The following is a 17,531-nucleotide window of genomic DNA, read 5'->3' as shown; positions in this document are numbered from 1 at the left end:
ATGTGAAAGCGGTGAGAAAGAAAGAATATAAGAGAACTGGCAGCCCAGCAAAAATGTACAAAAACGTGAGAAAAGGAATATGCACAAGATGTGGGCGTAATCACGATGGCAGTGAACTGTGTCCTGCTAAAGGAAAAAAATGTATGAAATGTACTAAAGTTGGACACTTTGCAGCCGTGTGTCACTCAAAAGCAGCAGTACAAGAGATAACTGAAACGGATGAGGACGATTGTATGTTTTTGGGATCTGTTGAGCAGAAAAAAAACAGAGGTGCATTGTTAGCAGAGGACGAGCCACCATGGCGCACCACTTTAACTTTGGCACATACGCCAGTCTCATTTAAAATTGACTCCGGGGCCGATACCTCAGTAATTTCCGAAGCTACTTATGAAACACTGCAAAACAAGCCTAAACTGACGGCAGTGAAAAACACTCTGCAAAGTCCAGGCGGCGTAGTGGCCACAAGGGGGCAGTTTTTAGCAAAAATTAAAGCCCATGTCAATGGACAGCTACGTGATTGCAGCTTTAGGGTAGTAGTAGTCAAAACTACTGGGGAAAACCTTCTAAGTCGAACAGTGGCAAGCAAACTAGGCTTGATCAAGCGCATTGACGAAACCTGTGTGCTTGGTGGTGTGGGTACTTTAAAAGGGAATCCAGTGAAAATCATCTTAAAAGATGGTGCACAACCGTACAGTGTGGCTGCACCACGACGGGTCCCTATTCCCTTACTCCCGAAGGTAGAAAAGGAGCTACAAAGAATGGAGTCAATGGGCATAATAGAAAGAGTAACGGATCCAACAGAATGGTGTGCCCCCATGGTTCCAGTTATAAAGAAAAATGGAAACATAAGAATCTGCGTGGACTTGAAACGTCTCAATGAAAATGTGAAACGTGAGAAGTTCATCCTGCCCACATTGGATGATATACTCCCTAAGCTAGCCAAGAGCACCGTGTTCTCCAGTTTAGATGCAGAAAGCAGGTTTGGACGAACTGTGAAACCAAACCCCAAGTATGCTAGTTAGCTGAGATGTTGGACATTAAGGGCAGAATAATCCCTGTCTCATCTCAAGGGATCGTGGTAGTCTACCCACACCCTTAGTAAGTTTTTTTTTGTTATTATGATAAAAAAAAAAAGGGAGGGTGAAAAGCGTTGCTGCAATACCCCCTTTTGTTTGTTGTGTGACAAGAATTTGTTTTGTTTAGATAACTAGTTAATAGAGGATTAATCTTAGAGGGTTAAAGTTATTGTTGTGTTTTCTTACTTTTAAAAAAGGGGAGATGTCATGTGTAATGGAAATGTTCTAGTGGACTTTGTTGTCTACTGCGCAGGTGCGCAGTAAGGGAGGGGCTCCGGGGGTTGGTTGTGTATATAAATCAGGCAACTGAACTGACAGACGTTCGGTTGGTGTTCAATAAAGGAATGAACACTGTTTAACGAGAACCTAACGACTCGTGTGATTAATTGGTGACAACCATGACATGTACAACAAAGAATAATAATATTTAAATATATATATATAATAAAAGGTGCTATATAATATTACGGCATGTTACAAGCTTTTGATTTTTTGAAATATTTTTATAATCTTTTTGTTTTGTGATTTCATGTTTGAAAGAGTTTCAGAGTATATTGTGAGATCAATATTATAAAAGGTAAAATATAAGTGTTTCTTTTGAGTTATTTTTGTGTTTTAGAATATATAATATAATCATATAAAAACAATTTTTTTTAAAATATGGGTTTTGAAATCAAAGAAAAAATGTCATGAGGTTCTAAATGAAGAGTTCTGTTGAGTTTTTGTGTGTCATGTCTATTTTTAAGTCAGTCCAAAAACAAATAGAAAAGGGGCAATAAAAATAAAATGTTCAATATCTTCAAATTATGTGTTACAAAAAGTACATTAATGACAAACAGTATGAATATATCTACTAATGACTGCATTTACAGGATAACATCTATGAATAATTTTGTAAATGATTTCTTTTACTTTATTAGAAATAACATATTTATATGGTAATGCCAAGATATACAATGAGGTTTAAGCCATTTTGATTTACATAAAGGTTTGGATCTGACATTAAATAATTTTATGAGGTTTGTTTCTCCAGATGAAATGAAAGAGTAATTCCTCTATTTGTGAGCATTTCTCCTTTGAGGCACTAATGAAGAGAGAAGAGCTGCTCTCCACATACATTCTGCCTTACTCACTATTCTCCCTGAAATATAGAGATCTCTTGTCAACCATGAGTTTAAAGGGTGTTTATCATATTACTCAACACTTGAGCTACAACTAAAAACAGGAATGCAGAAATTGGACAGCCGTCAGATGCCTCGGTTTATTTTAAAGGTGCCATTGCATGGATTATTTTATTATTTTAGAATGTTTCCTGGGGTGCCCTTATAATGTTAGTATGTTTTTTAGATCAAAAGTTGTTATAATTTAGAAATAAAAGGCATATTTTCCTCGCCTGATTTTAGCCTCTGATTTGAACGCTCTATTTGAAGGGGCGTGTCTGCTGTGAGACTTCAGTGTAAAGGCCCTCTGCTGTGATTGGCTGCGAGACTTCAGTGTAAACGCCCACTGCTGTGATTGGCTGTGAGACTTCAGTGTAAAGGCCCTCTGCTGTGATTGGCTGTGAGACTTCAGTGTAAACGCCCACTGCTGTGATTGGCTGTGAGACTTCAGTGTAAAGGCCCTCTGCTGTGATTGGCTGTGAGACTTCAGTGTAAACGCCCACTGCTGTGATTGGCTGTGAGACTTCAGTGTAAAGGCCCTCTGCTGTGATTGGCTGTGAGACTTCAGTGTAAACGCCCTCTGCTGTGATTGGCTGTGAGACTTCAGTGTAAAGGCCCACTGCTGTGATTGGCTTTGAGACTTCAGTGTAAACGCCCACTGCTGTGATTGGCTGTGAGACTTCAGTGTAAAGGCCCTCTGCTGTGATTGGCTGTGAGACTTCAGTGTAAAGGCCCTCTGCTGTGATTGGCTGTGAGACTTCAGTGTAAACGCCCTCTGCTGTGATTGGCTGCGAGACTTCAGTGTAAACGCCCACTGCTGTGATTGGCTGTGAGACTTCAGTGTAAAGGCCCTCTGCTGTGATTGGCTGTGAGACTTCAGTGTAAACGCCCTCTGCTGTGATTGGCTGCGAGACCTCAGTGTAAACGCCCTCTGCTGTGATTGGCTGTGAAACTTCAGTGTAAACGCCCTCTGCTGTGATTGGCTGCGAGACTTCAGTGTAAACGCCCTCTGCTGTGATTGGCTGCGAGACCTCAGTGTAAACGCCCTCTGCTGTGATTGGCTGTGAGACTTCAGTGTAAACGCCCTCTGCTGTGATTGGCTGCGAGACTTCAGTGTAAACGCCCTCTGCTGTGATTGGCTGCGAGACCTCAGTGTAAACGCCCACTGCTGTGATTGGCTGTGAGACTTCAGTGTAAAGGCCCTCTGCTGTGATTGGCTGTGAGACTTCAGTGTAAACGCCCTCTGCTGTGATTGGCTGTGAGACTTCAGTGTAAAGGCCCTCTGCTGTGATTGGCTGACATGCTTGCATATGAAATATTCACATAACCCACATGTGGAGCTCTCTCGAAAACTTTTACTATTACAGCTAGGCTATTATACGTTTTTACTATTACAACTATCGAGATTAACGAATCGTGAGAAGTTTTTTAAGTATTTAGATCTATTCCCATCACATAAAAGGTTGCAGTGATGAGCATCGAGCAGATGACAGCCTGTTGATCACGTGAATGAAGATCTTATCATTTGTGTCCAGATAAATGTGATTGACAGCTTGGGCGATTGGAAAGGGATTGTTCTTTGATCGCTTTCTGTATATTAATCACAGTTTAAGTAAGATTATTTTCATCCTACCAAGAGAAACGATGTGAAGTTGATCGTTTAGTCACTGGCTTGATTTACTGATGCATAAACAGATTGAACGATTTTGAGAGAAAGATTATCTGTCTGAACTTGAACAATTACACATCAGTACTTACCGCTTGCTGGAATATAGTTGGAATTGCCCCCTTCTTCAGTATGAGATACTGCTTGATATTGTCCCAGGTTAGAAAAACAGTCCGTGGTGAAATGGGCAGAGCAAACTAACAACTTCGAATTAAACTGTTGCGGTATCCGATTATAGATAAACATCACCCACGCCTGTTGACATTTGACTGTTGACTGCGCAGTTCTGCCTGGCATTGAACATGGGCTGGCATATGCACATTTTTGGAGGCGTACATATTAATGATCCTGACTATTTTTCAGGGGTGTTTTTCACAAACGAGATTTAAATAAGGAGAAAACAATGGTGTTTGAGACTCACTGTATGTCATGTCCATGTACTGAACTCTTGTTATTTAACTATGCCAAGATAAATTCAATTTCAAATTCTAGGGCACCTTTAAATCTGGGAGATGTTCTGTTAGCGAGTTTAATAGAGCTATTACTGACATAGTCCATCGTTTTTACACTTTTGATGAAACCAAAGAATTTTAAGGAATCAAATATAACTATGGCTGACTGTATCAAAAGTTATAGAAGTGAAATGATCATTTGTTCATTGAAATAAATGGATGTAAAAGCTCTTGCTGATCCACAACAATGTTGAATGAAATAGAAATACTTAATATAGAAATACTTGATTCAGATGTTTATAAATCTGATCCTCACAACAGATGATCAGTCACGGGTTGTTCCAAGTGTAATTTATACATGTGTGTTTCCCCAAGGGTTAGGACATTTCCACCTCAGGGAACAAAGAATCTTCTGAGAACCTCTAAATGCACTTTGACTGGAGAAACCTGAGAATAATTTGAGTTCCGGAAAAATAGTTACAGGTGTTGTTTATTATTATTAAAAACAAATGTAGGCGGTGTTGTTGTAAGAGAAACATACAGAGAGTGAACCAATTGAGGGCATGATGAAATGAGAGCATGAGAACAATTTACTAAAATTATCAACACAATGTAAAGAATAATTTTGTCAACTTGTACTCGCACTCATGTCATTCCAAACCTGCATGATTTCTTCTGTCGAAGATGATATTTTGAAAAATGACTCAATAAAAAGTCAATGGGATCCAATGGGATTTTCATTGTATGAACAAAACAGATTAACAATCCTTTGCTTTAACTTGCAATCATTGATAGCTTTAACTTGCAGCCTGAATATGTCATTTTTATTTTAAACAAATACAGAGAATGTGTCTGACAGTCAAAAATGTACTAACACAGAAAAAGAGTGACCTGTTCCTGAGTGTCTCTCTTTTGGGTTTATTTAGCTGTTTGACACACATCACAATTGAGGAAAAAAGAGAGAAGACCAGACCATTCTCATCTGGGTTTTCCCAGGCTAAGAAGACAGCTGAATATTAGTCAAATATTACATAAATCTATACAGATAAAAATTTGTCTTTTTTCATCAGTGATTATTGACTAATTAATATGTCAGGAGTTCTCAACTCTGGTCCTCGAAGTGCACTGTCTTTCAGTTTGTGTCCAGACCTGATCAATCTCACTTGCTCTTTTAACCAGAAGAGCTGGATTAGCTTGTTCAGGCGAGCTGGACCAGGGCCGGTGCTAAAGTCTGCAGGACAGTGGTCCTCAAGGGCCAGAGTGGAGATCCCCTGCACAATGTTCTGAACATGACTAGATCCATCCCTTACAGCAGTGGTGTCCAGTCCTGGTCATGGAGGAGTTTAGCTCCAGCCTGTCTGTAGTTTCTGCTGATCCTGAAGACCTCGATCAACTGGTTCAGGTCTGCTTAACTGGGGTTGGAGCTCAATTCTGCAATCAGGATTAGATGGAAATAAATACTGAAAAGAGAGAGGACAAACAACATTTCAAATACAGTATTTGTTCAGGGGGTGAGGAACATCTCATTAAAAAAATATATATATTCCCAAAATATTAACATAACATAAGCAAAATGTTTATGAAAATACAATTATTTATATGGTGCAAAGAAAGTTTTTGTAGACGTCTATGACAAATCTACAATGCAAACACTGAGAATGTGTCAGACAGTGATTCCAACAGAATACTTACACAGAGCAGCACCAATTATCTGATTACACACGTGGAAAAGGGAGAAAAAGAAACAAAAATTAATATTTCAGTCAAATATTTACAGTATCTGTATGGACAAACGTTCTGATGAAATGTATACATTCAAAAGAAATTATTAAATGAATGAATAGTATTTCATGGCCTAAATGTTTTACTTCCATTATAACTTTACATAATTAAGTTAATTAAATATTACAGATGGTTGATTTCATTTCAGTTATCAATTAAAGTTAGAATTGTAAAATCTGTTATTTTTAGGTCACGTTAACATGATAGTTATGACCCCATGTAACGCTATATGTAAGATAACTTAATAGCCGAACTGATTTGCTGTCTGTCAGCACGCAGTGTTTATCGGTGTCTATCAATTATGAGCAATCATAATCATATTTAACGAGATGTAATAAGAGTGTGTAGCTTATGTATTGTGTTTATGCTACATAAATCCTCGTTTACATCGCTATTTAAAACTTTAAAACAAAGACATGACTTGACATGACTTGAGCCCGGCCATGTGTCCGGCTCAGCCCTATTCATCACGTAAACGGGAAAACACTAATAAATAGGGATGTCAATTTTCACAAATTCCCATGATCGATCGTCGTTTAAATTAACGATCAATTAATCGATTAATCGTTAGCCTTAATACTGCGATATGCGTCTACTGCAGTGGCTATAACAGGATGACAGGGTCTGCAAATGCTGCTCAAAACGCTATGTTCCTCACCAAATCAATTAGAATGGTTTTAAATATAAATAAAGGGCTAGTAGGATTGTAAAATGCTTCGATGTGATTGATAATTAAATTAATTATTTAATAATCAAATATAACTACTAATACAACGTGTCACCAACGCCGCCTCATATGCGCTTAGAATGTGTGACTGTTGTGGACGCGCTCTTCCTGGAACAACTGCACGCGCTGAATGAATCTGCTACCGTTAAACTGGAGCACTTTGCTAGCACGTTATTTATCTAAAAGAAACGCATCCTATATGAGATTAATCAGATATATTCAAAATAAACATAATTTTACAAATTATATCTGCACAAAATGACGCAAATTCATGCACAAGTGAACGTACTCGGTTACTAACGTAACCTCGGTTCTCTCTAGAAGAGGGAACGAGTACTGCGTAAGATATCTTACGCTAGGGGAAAATCCTTTTTCCGCGAGATATTGAAGCCAAAAATTATCCTTAATTTTGTAATAATGCAAAACGCGTTGCGGCAGCATGCAGACATAGGCGAGGCAGCTCGTGCGCCTATTGGCTGCTCTGCGGCAACTGCAGCAGCCTATCGAGCGAGGCCTGGCGTGACGCCAGACCCAATCAGGGCACTTCGCGCCCGCTGCGTCACGTCCCGCCGAAATGGGCGTGGTCTAGGCCTATAAATACCGCTCGCAGGCAGCTATTATCTGGTTTTTCATCATCGAAGCAACCAGAGCGTGTGCATGCACGGCAAGATACGCAGTACTCGTTCCCTCTTCTAGAGAGAACCGAGGTTAAGTTAGTAACCGAGTACGTTCTCTTACGAGAGGTCTCTCGTACTGCGTAAGATATCTTACGCTAGGGGACCCAATGCAAAACGCCGTGCATGCTGAGATCTGACACCAAAGACCCAAGGGCGAAAGCCCGGGGTACATATAATGCACAATCACCCAGGGAACTCAAAGGGAGTCCGGGAAGAGGGAGGGGCGGAGCCGCACTCTTCCACATATGGCAGCGTCGCTTAGACGCGAATTTCATCATACAGACAGGGCGGGGTACGGCCTGAACTGATGGGGAAATGTGGGTCTTACACAGTTTGCCCAGGCACATCTCGTGCTGCTGCTTTTCACTGTCGATCATCGAGCTGTGCTCAGTAGACGCAGCATTCTGAGCTGATAGCATCAGGTCAGATAATACTGGTTAACTTAGACCGACAGCAGCCTGGCCTGCAGGGCGGGAACCTCTAGGTTGTAGAACCTTATAAATGTAGACGGGGAGGCCCAGCCTGCCGCCGTACAAATATCTTGCAAGGCAATCCCACTCGACCAGGCCCACGAAGAGGCCATGCCTCTCGTGGAGTGCGCTCTGACACCCAACGGGCACTGCATGCCCTTGGAGGCGTATGCCAGCGCTATAGCATCAACTATCCATCTGGATAGGCTCTGTTTCGACGCGGCTAGTCTCTTAGAACGCCCGCTAAACGAAACAAAGAGCTGCTCCGTCTGTCTGAAAACAGACGAGCGAGACACATAAGCTCGTAATGCCCTGACTGGGCAAAGGAGGCCCGCGTCTCTTTCCTCATCGGGGACCGGTAGGGCTGACAGGGAGATAACCTGCGCCCTAAACGGTGTGTTGAGGGATTTTGGAACATAACCGTGCTTAGGTTTGAGTATAACTTTCGAGTCATTAGGCCCAAACTCCATGCACGTCGTGAGAGCGCGTGTACGTCCCCTATGCGCTTCACTGAAGCGAGAGCCAGCAGAAACACAGTCTTGAAAGACAGATGTTTCAAATCAATTGACTGTAAAGGCTCGAATGGCGCACCTTTCATGGCTTCCAGAACCGTAGAAAGGTCCCATACGGGGACTGCGGGAGGTCTGGGAGGATTCAGTCTCTTAGCCCCTCTAAGGAAGCGGATGACTAAATCGTTCCTTCCTATTGACTGACCAAGCGTTGTTCCTGAGAACGCTGCTATAGCCGCCACATAAACTTTGAGCGTGGAGGGGGCCCTGCCCTTGTCCAACAGCTCTTGTAGGAAGGAAAACACCTCCGTCACTCCACAGTCTGTGGGTGACACGCCACGGGCTGTGCACCAGCCCGAAAACACTGACCATTTCGATCGTGTTTAATACTCCTTTAGGGAGTCCAACATGTACCCGTTGATGGCCCAGACATGAAGGGACCATAATTCCGGGTGAGGATGCCAGATCGAGCCGTGGGCCTGGGTCTCTCCTCACTGGTACTGGCCACGGGGCAGTACTTGCTAACTGCATCACGACCAAGGTTGGTTTTCCCAGAACGGTGCTACCAGCAATACTGAGCATCCTTCTTCCCTGATCCGCTCTATCACCTGAGGCAGGAGAGAGACGGGGGGGGGGGGGGGGGGGGGGGAGGGGGGGGAAGCACAGAGCGGGCGGCGGGGCCACACATGGGCCAGCGCGTCCCTGCTCTTGGTTTTCTTGAGACGCAAACAGGTCTACTTCCGCTCTGCCGAATTTCTTCCACAGCAGTTGGACTGTCTGTGGGTGTAGAGACCATTCGCCTGCCGGAACATTGTTCCTGGACAGTCTGTCTGGTCCTATATTCAGGAGCCCTGGCACGTGCGCTGCTCTGAGCGAGCGCAGGTTGCGCTGAGCCCATACCAGGAGGCGTTCTGCTAGCCTGTACAGGTTCCTGGACCTGAGGCCGCCCTGGCGATTTATGTAGGACACCACAGACATATTGTCCGAACAGACCAGGACGTGGCGTCCTTTTATTTGGGGACAAAAACGCGTCAGCGCGTTGTTTACTGCCAGCATTTCGAGGCAGTTTATGTGCAGGAGCTTCTCCCGTTCCGACCACTGGCCGAAGAACGGTCTGCCCTCGAGCGGCGCTCCCCATCCCGAGGTGGACGCGTCCGTGGACACCACTTTCACCCTCGAGGAAGTCCCCAGGCTTACACCTGACTGGTACCAGTCGTTCGCTCTCCAAGGTTTCAGAGCTGTGACGCACTTCTGATTGACCCTGAGGCGAAGCAAACCGGATGCCCACGCTCGGCTTGGGACTCGCGCTTTCAGCCAAAAACTGCAGCGGGCGCATGCGGAGCAGGCCCAGCTGGAGCACTGATGATGCTGAGGCCATGAGACCCAGCATCTTCTGAAATTTCTTGAGCGGGACAGACGCGCCGCAGCGGAACGAGTTCGCTGTGCGTTGAATGTCTACCGCGCGCTGTGGTGATAGTCGCGCTATCATGGACAGCGAGTCCAATTCTGTGCCCAGGAAAGATGTCTTCTGACTGGGTGACAGAGAGCTCTTCGCCCAATTGACACTGAGACCCAAATTCTCGAGGTGATCGAGTAAAACGGTCGTGTGTTCTATGAGCACTGAGCGAGATTGCGCTAGAATCAGCCAATCGTCCAAATAGTTCAGTACTCGCATGCCTCTCATTCTGAGGGGTGCGAGTGCCGCATCCATGCACTTCGTAAACATACGGGGTGCCAGGGACAAACCGAACGGCAGGACTGTGTACTGATATGCCTGGCCCTCGAAGGCAAATCTCAAATATCGCCTGTGACGTGACGCTATCTGTATTTGAAAATACACGTCTTTCAGATCTATTGACACAAACCAATCTCCTTGGCGAATCTGCACAAGGATTTGTCTGGTCGTGAGCATCCTGAACTGTCGCTTCACAAGCACTCTGTTCAGTTGCCTCAGATCTAGTATGGGTCTGAGACCCCCGTCTTTTTTCGGTACCAGGAAGTATCTGCTGTATAGCCCTCCTTCGCTCTGAACTTGAGAGAGAGGCTCTATGGCCCCTTTGTTCAATAGTTTCGCCACTTCGGCTCGAAGTAAATGTGCTACTTCTGCTTTTACCGTGGTCTCGACGCGCGCCGCATAGCGGCGAGGGCGTCGGCGAAACTGTAGCGAATAGCCTCTTTTTATAATGTCCAGCACCCACTTCGAAACCCCGGGCAGCTTTGCCCATGCGTCTGCATGAATAGCTAGGGGTTGAATACGAAGCGCGCTCCGCTCGCTCAGCGATGGAGAAGCTTCGGCGTGCTGTAACACAAGCGTCGCGCTCGTGACATTTGAGGCATGGGGCGCGCTGATAACAGCGGGCAGATTGCCCGCGCTCGACTCCTCTGCGGTGGTCAACCGCGAGGGGGAGGGCTGGGCGGTTCCCGTAGGAACTGTCATGTCTATGTGTGGATGTGGGCGCGGGACAGCGGGCACATTTATCACACCGAAAGCATCGTTCGCTTGAGTGAAGCGAATGCACGTTGGTTTCGTTTTTACAGAAACCGTGAGACATGCATAACTTGGTGTTAGTGGGCACTGGGTAGTGGGCACATTCACCATGTTTGAAGCGCAATCGATCTGAGTCGATTCATGTGCGCAAGCCCTGTGTGACGGGCTGTGCTTGTGTGTAGAGATGGGCACTGGGCAGTGGGCATTCTTTCTACACATAAAACACCATCGGCCGTGGCCGGGACACCAGAAAATTCACACTTATGGGATTTATCTGGGTAGCCGTAAAAACGGCGTTTGTGTGCAGGCAAGCGTGCTGCGTCGCCGACTTGTTTACTGCAGAATACACTGGAACAGTCACATTTACTGGAACTGAACGAGCGAGAAGTTGCCATAGAAACAGAGAGCGTCAACATGCTGGCGTTTATTGCAGGCCTGCGTGCATTACAACAGGCTCGTTCACTGCAATATTGACATTTCCAGTCACCTGAATTTCAGAGGGGAATGGGAAATGTATAGGAAATGGAGGTCGGTCCGTCCGCAGCGGGACCAGAAAACTCCCTTTTCTCCTTACGCCAGTGACGCACGGAACACCATAGAAACGGTGTTTGGGTGCAGGCGAGCGGGTTGTACAACACGCTCGTTGGCTGCAAAATACACATCTGCAGTCGCCTTTTCAGGGAACTGACAGAGCGAGCATTGACGGCATAATTTTATCTGCCGGTAGACCCGGGATTCGAACGCGGGTCTCTCGCGTGCAAAAACCTGAGAGTCTGCCACTGGGCCACAGGGGGAGACACATTGTAACTCAGTTAGCGCGAGTATTATCAGAGCGCGTCAACGTGCTGGCGTTTGCTTGCAGGCATGCGTGTATTACAACAGGCTTGCTCACTGCAATACTGACATTTCCAGTCGCCCGAACTTCAGAGGGGAATGAGAAATGTACGAGAAAGAGGAGGTCGGTCCGTCCACGGCGGGACCAGAAACACTCTCTTTTCTCCTTTCGCCAGTGACGCACGGAAACCATAGCAACGGTGTTTGGGTGCAGGCGAGCGGGTTGTACAACGCGCTCGTTGGCTGCAAAATGCACATCTGCAGTCGCTTTTCAGGGAACTGACAGAGCGAAGCATTGGCGGCATAATTTTAACTGCCGCTAGACCGGGATTCGAACACCGGTCTCTCGTGAGGAAAACCTATGATTCCGCCACTGAGCCACAGGGGGGAACACAAAGGATTTTGGATGCACGAGCATATAAGAGCGTCATGTTTTCTTCGGCGTTTGCTTGCAGGCGCGCTTGTATTAAACACGGCTTGAACAGAGGGAGAGAGAAAGCTAGCCCCGTGACCGCCCGCTCCTGACATCCCCTGTGAGCGGCGCGGTTTGCGCGGCTCGAACAGAGGGAGAACAGGTATCGTCCCCCAAGCAGGCAAGGCAAGCGGGCGAACCGGCAAGCTTTGCGGGTTGGGGGGGGGGGCGGAGAAGCAGTCTCGGAGAAGGATGCCAGGTGAGTCCTCAGAGTCACCATAGGCAGTAACTAGCTCGCAGTGAGGGCAGTCGCCGTCAGCTCTTTTAGTGCAATGAGAGTGTGTGTCGCGGCGGCGAGCACACACACATACATAAACACAGTAGCAGAGAAAGGATATAACGCCGGATAGCGCAGCAGGAAGGCAAGGAAGGCGGCGCGGCCAGCGACTTCAGTGACTCGTCCCGCTGAAGGTGCTCTCTTTCAGACGGCGCGGCTTCTTCTCCAGCTCCAGCGATGCGTGTGCTTCGCTTGAAGGATGAAAAATCAGAAAATAGCTGCCTGCGAGCGGTATTTATAGGCCTAGACCACGCCCATTTCGGCGGGACGTGACGCAGCGGGCGCGAAGTGCCCTGATTGGGTCTGGCGTCACGCCAGGCCTCGCTCGATAGGCTGCTGCAGTTGCCGCAGAGCAGCCAATAGGCGCGCGAGCTGCCTCGCCTATGTCTGCATGCTGCCGCAACGCGTTTTGCATTATTACAAAATTAAGGATCATTTTTGGCTTCAATATCTCGCGGAAAAAGGATTTTCCCCTAGCGTAAGATATCTTACGCAGTACGAGAGACCTCTCGTAAGAGAACTTGAACTAAGTTACGTGCCATTCATTCAGAACTACTCATGTTGTGGACGCGGTCTTCCTGGAGCAACGCAACACGGCAACTAAACCCAAATAATTCACAATGTTTTATTACAATATTGTAATCTTTATAATGTTATGTAATATTACAGTCCCAATAGTCATTATTAGTCGTGCACTGCCGTTTGAGCTGCGCGCGCTGAAGCTGACGCTTTACTACAGAGTTAATTCTTAACCAAATGCATCCAATATCATGAGATCAATCAGATATAGATAGGCCTACAGAAAATAAACAGTATTACAACTTACATTTGCACAAAACAAAAGGCTGCGAATGCACACGCAAACTTATAGTCATGATGAAGGTGTAAAATGGTCCCAAAGATAACTCCGGCGCGCTCGCTTTACATGTTTCGTGGTTGAGTAGACCACGAAACATGTAGACTACTAAATGAGCAGCGCGCACGAGCATGAAGACCTGCTTAATCGATGATCGATAAGTTGTATCGATTAAATGTATTATCGACAATTAATCGATCGTCGATTAATCGTTGACATCCCTACTAATAAACCAAATTATAATAACACCAAAAGTGTAAAACACGTACAGGTAATGAAATCATGCAGTATTAAAGTATACATTACCTCGGAGACTGTCTGAGCAGCTAACGTTAGTCGACCGTTATTACCGTTTCATTTAAACAGCAGCAGAGAAACGTTAGCTATACTGTATAGCCTATAATCATAACAATAAAATGAGTGTAATTTAATACCAATTAATTAATTACCATTTTGACCCATTTCAGTCATTTTAATAGAAAACTCAAATTACTATGGAAATTTAAGCTTACCTGTTTTAGCTTACCAGTCGAGTCCAGAATGACAGCTCCTTAACGATGCAAAGTTCCAGCAGTCTCATTGGTTAGAATTAATCACGTGATGACGCCATCTACTGTATTACTTATCTTTTTTTTGTTGCAGTTTTAAGAAATATAATATTATATAAAAAAATATCTAATTTATCAGTGATGTATTTATTAGTATAAAAAAATTATATAATTTTATAATAATATTTATAACCCTTAATCACTGTTAACCCTTAAACCCTTAACCCTTAATCACTGTTAAAAAAGGACAACACTTAAGGTGTTTGGGGTCATTTTGGGGTCATTTTGGGGTCATTTTGACTCTTGCTTTGAGTTGAGTTGAATTGACTTTGCAATTACTTTGACATATGCAAGTAATTTTAGTGTCAAGGTAATAAGCAATGTTCATTATGCGTCAGTATTTACTGATAATTGCTGCAATAACAGCTTCTGCTCTCTGCCCCCGCTTAAAATTATTGGCAACACAAATTGTTTGGAACTATTGAGAGCTACACGAATCACGTGACCGCACGGCGGCGAGATCACAGTAGGCTTGTTCGACTTGAAACGGCACACTGCACAGACCAATCGGTGAATGACATTAAAATACCGCAAGAGCGATTAGAGAGTAGACGGCTCTGTATGCTTTTCAATCGCTCTAGCGATTTCGCTCTATACTTTGATGTCATAAACTGATCGGTCTGTAAAGCGCCGGTTCAAGTCGAACAAGCCGTGTGTGTTGCAACCTCTTATATACTGTCTATGGTCGCAACTCTCATATTTAACGGCTCTGGTTCGCGCTTAGTAGATACCACCAAGGCAAGTTCAAAACAAAGCGCGCACGTTGTAGGCTACTGTGATAGGTGGCTCGTTTGACCAGTTAAGTTTTTATCCGCTCATAAATAAAAAGGAACGACTGATTTTGAAAATGTAGTAGAGTAAAAAGTAAGATATTTGACTTTGAAATGTAGTGGAGTTAAAGTAAAAGTCTTCCCAAATTTAAATACTTAAGTAAAGTACAGATACGCAAAAAAGCTACTTAAGTACAGTAACGAATTACATTTACTTCGTTACTGTCCAACACTGATTGCATTGCACGATAAATGGAGCGCATCTCATCCTAACTTAACGAAACTCAGTGTATGCCTCACACAGACATGAGAAATACATCAAATACACAAAGCTTGAAATGTCTTTAAACGAAATAATTCAAAACGAAAAGAAAAAGGCTACTCTCTGAATATGTAATCCACAGTGGCGGTTCTAGACCACAGCAACTGGGGGGGCCAGGCAGGGGCCACTTGTGCTTTTAGGGGGCACACCTTTAACATTCATCTTAACCTATTTTCAGTATTATTTCAAGTCATTTTTCACCATGTCATGCATGACTGCAATCTCTAGAAAAAGCTAATAAATTATATTAGCTAAGCTAATAAAACAATTTCAATTCAAATGAATGTTTCATTATGTTTAATTGTAGTGTGATATAATGATCAATAATAACACATTTTTAGCATCTAAGCACATCTAGGCACTTTTTTTTACACCTGGGGTGGGCGATATGGCAATAATATCATATCACAATCTTTTTTTTTTTTTAAAGGAAAATCACGATTTTATCACGATTCTTTTTTCATGTTGGTTTTACTATTTTGCATGTGACTGAGCATTACAGCCAAACTAATGTCCCTATTTTAAAAGCAAAGCCTTATAGGTAACAAAATATAGGTAACAAAATATAAAATAAAAAAGAATGGCAGACATTTAGGCCAAAGTGGCAAAGATAAAAATCTTTGTCACTATTTTCTTCGTTATTAAAAATTAAGAACAGAGATACATATTACACATACACAACTTAATATACAAATGAAATAAACAGTGCTTTATTTTTTCAGCTATAGGTGTATTTAACAGTAGAATTGAAGAAAGTAATTAAATGAACAAATATTAAAATAAAACATAACAGACTTAAAGTTCTCAGTCAAGAGCAGTGAATGATTTCCTCTGTGTGTTTTGTTGTTTTATTAACATTAAAGGGATAGTTCTCCCCCAAAAAAGTCATAATTTACTCTCTTAAGTTGTTTTAAACCTGAATAAGTTTCTTTCTTCTGTTGAAAATAAACGCTATTTGAAAGAATGTGAGTAACCAAACAGTTGATGTACCCCTGTGACTTCCATAGTATATTTTTTTCCTACTATGTATGGAAGTCAATGGGGACCAGCAACTGTTTGGTTTTGGGTGAACTATCTCTTTAAAGGGATAGTTCACTTTGAAATAAAATTTTGGTATGTTTTAGCTTACCTCAAGGGTATCCAAGATGTAGTTGTCTTTTTTTCCGCAGAAGTTTCAATTTTGATATTTTTAGGTCAAACCGTTCTTGTCTGTCAGTCATATAATGCAGGTCGATGGTCACTGTCTCAAAACACATGCACAGAGTCCAAATTAAAACAATTCCCCATCGTCCAAATTACACAATTCCCCATCGTAAGTACACATTGATGGCCTAAGACACGAAACGAGCGGTTTGTGTGAGAAAACGAACAGTATTTATATCGTTGTTACCTCTTGAACACAGCCGCGTCCAGTGATCAGAGAAATAAATATGTGTGTGTTATTTATGTACTGCTCAGTGGGATATCATAACAGTGGCTGTTGAGGAATGAGAGTGGGATCCAGATGCAGAAAACTTTTTTTCAAACAAACATAATAAAAGTAAATCCAGGCAAAACTGATAAATGCAGACACATGCAAGGTAGGCAAACAAAACTGACAACAAGCGCACACACACACACACACACACACACACACACACACACACACACACACACACATGGCACAGAACAGGAAATAACAAAAGTCCACACAAGACAGGAATTATGACAGGTATAGTCTAGGGGCCTGTACTATGAAGCCGGTTTAGGGGGATAGCCAGGTGTGTTTCAGGTTAGTTTGCACCAACCCTGGGTTTTAGGCACTATGAAAGTGGTTTGGCTTTTAGCGTGTTCATCGCCATAGTAACTAACGCTCCACGGTAACCTGGTTCGGGTCAGGTGATGTTCCAGGTGAGAGGTTGCAAACCAAACTCGGACCAATCAGCTGTGAGCAAAGTGTCACATGTCTGATGCGATAAAGTCACTCCACTTGTTTCCACTCCAAATTAAAGATCACTACACAGCAAATGACTTTTAAAGACAAAATCGTCCGGCTTTTAGTAATGCTTATTTAGAATCCTAACTTTGTATGATTTAGATATTATTTATGTAATTATTGCACCCTTAATCGATCACACATGTACCATTTTAGTTGATCAATTATTATTACGCACATTATTATTTATTATATAAATTATTATTTAATTTAATAAATATATGAAGGTAATATAAATACGCTTTAGAATCAATAGATAAAGCTATTATCTGCATGACTGCATGTGAGCTTAAATGTGACCCTGGACCACAAAACCAGTCACATGGGTCAATTTTCTTAAATTGAGATTTATACATAACCTGAAAGCTGAATAAATAAGCTTACCAGTGATATATGGTTTGTTATGATAT

At 43.3% G+C, this 17,531-nt stretch overlaps 1 long non-coding RNA gene across 1 annotated transcript; it reads right to left on the bottom strand.

The window, feature by feature from the left end:
- Nucleotides 1-5,168: 5,168 nt before the first annotated feature.
- On the bottom strand, nt 5,169-6,144 carry LOC309513095. Its single transcript, XR_014211295.1, has 3 exons — nt 6,047-6,144; nt 5,665-5,814; nt 5,169-5,280 (listed from the first exon to the last, which is right to left on the bottom strand). It is a non-coding gene; the product is annotated as an uncharacterized lncRNA (long non-coding RNA).
- Nucleotides 6,145-17,531: the final 11,387 nt, after the last annotated feature.

Source organism: Leuciscus leuciscus (genome assembly GCF_965113295.1).
Source record: "Leuciscus leuciscus genome assembly, chromosome: 13".
Lineage (NCBI taxonomy): Eukaryota > Metazoa > Chordata > Actinopteri > Cypriniformes > Leuciscidae > Leuciscus > Leuciscus leuciscus.
Note: the sequence above shows the minus strand (reverse complement) of the source record. Positions and strands in the feature narration are given on the sequence as shown.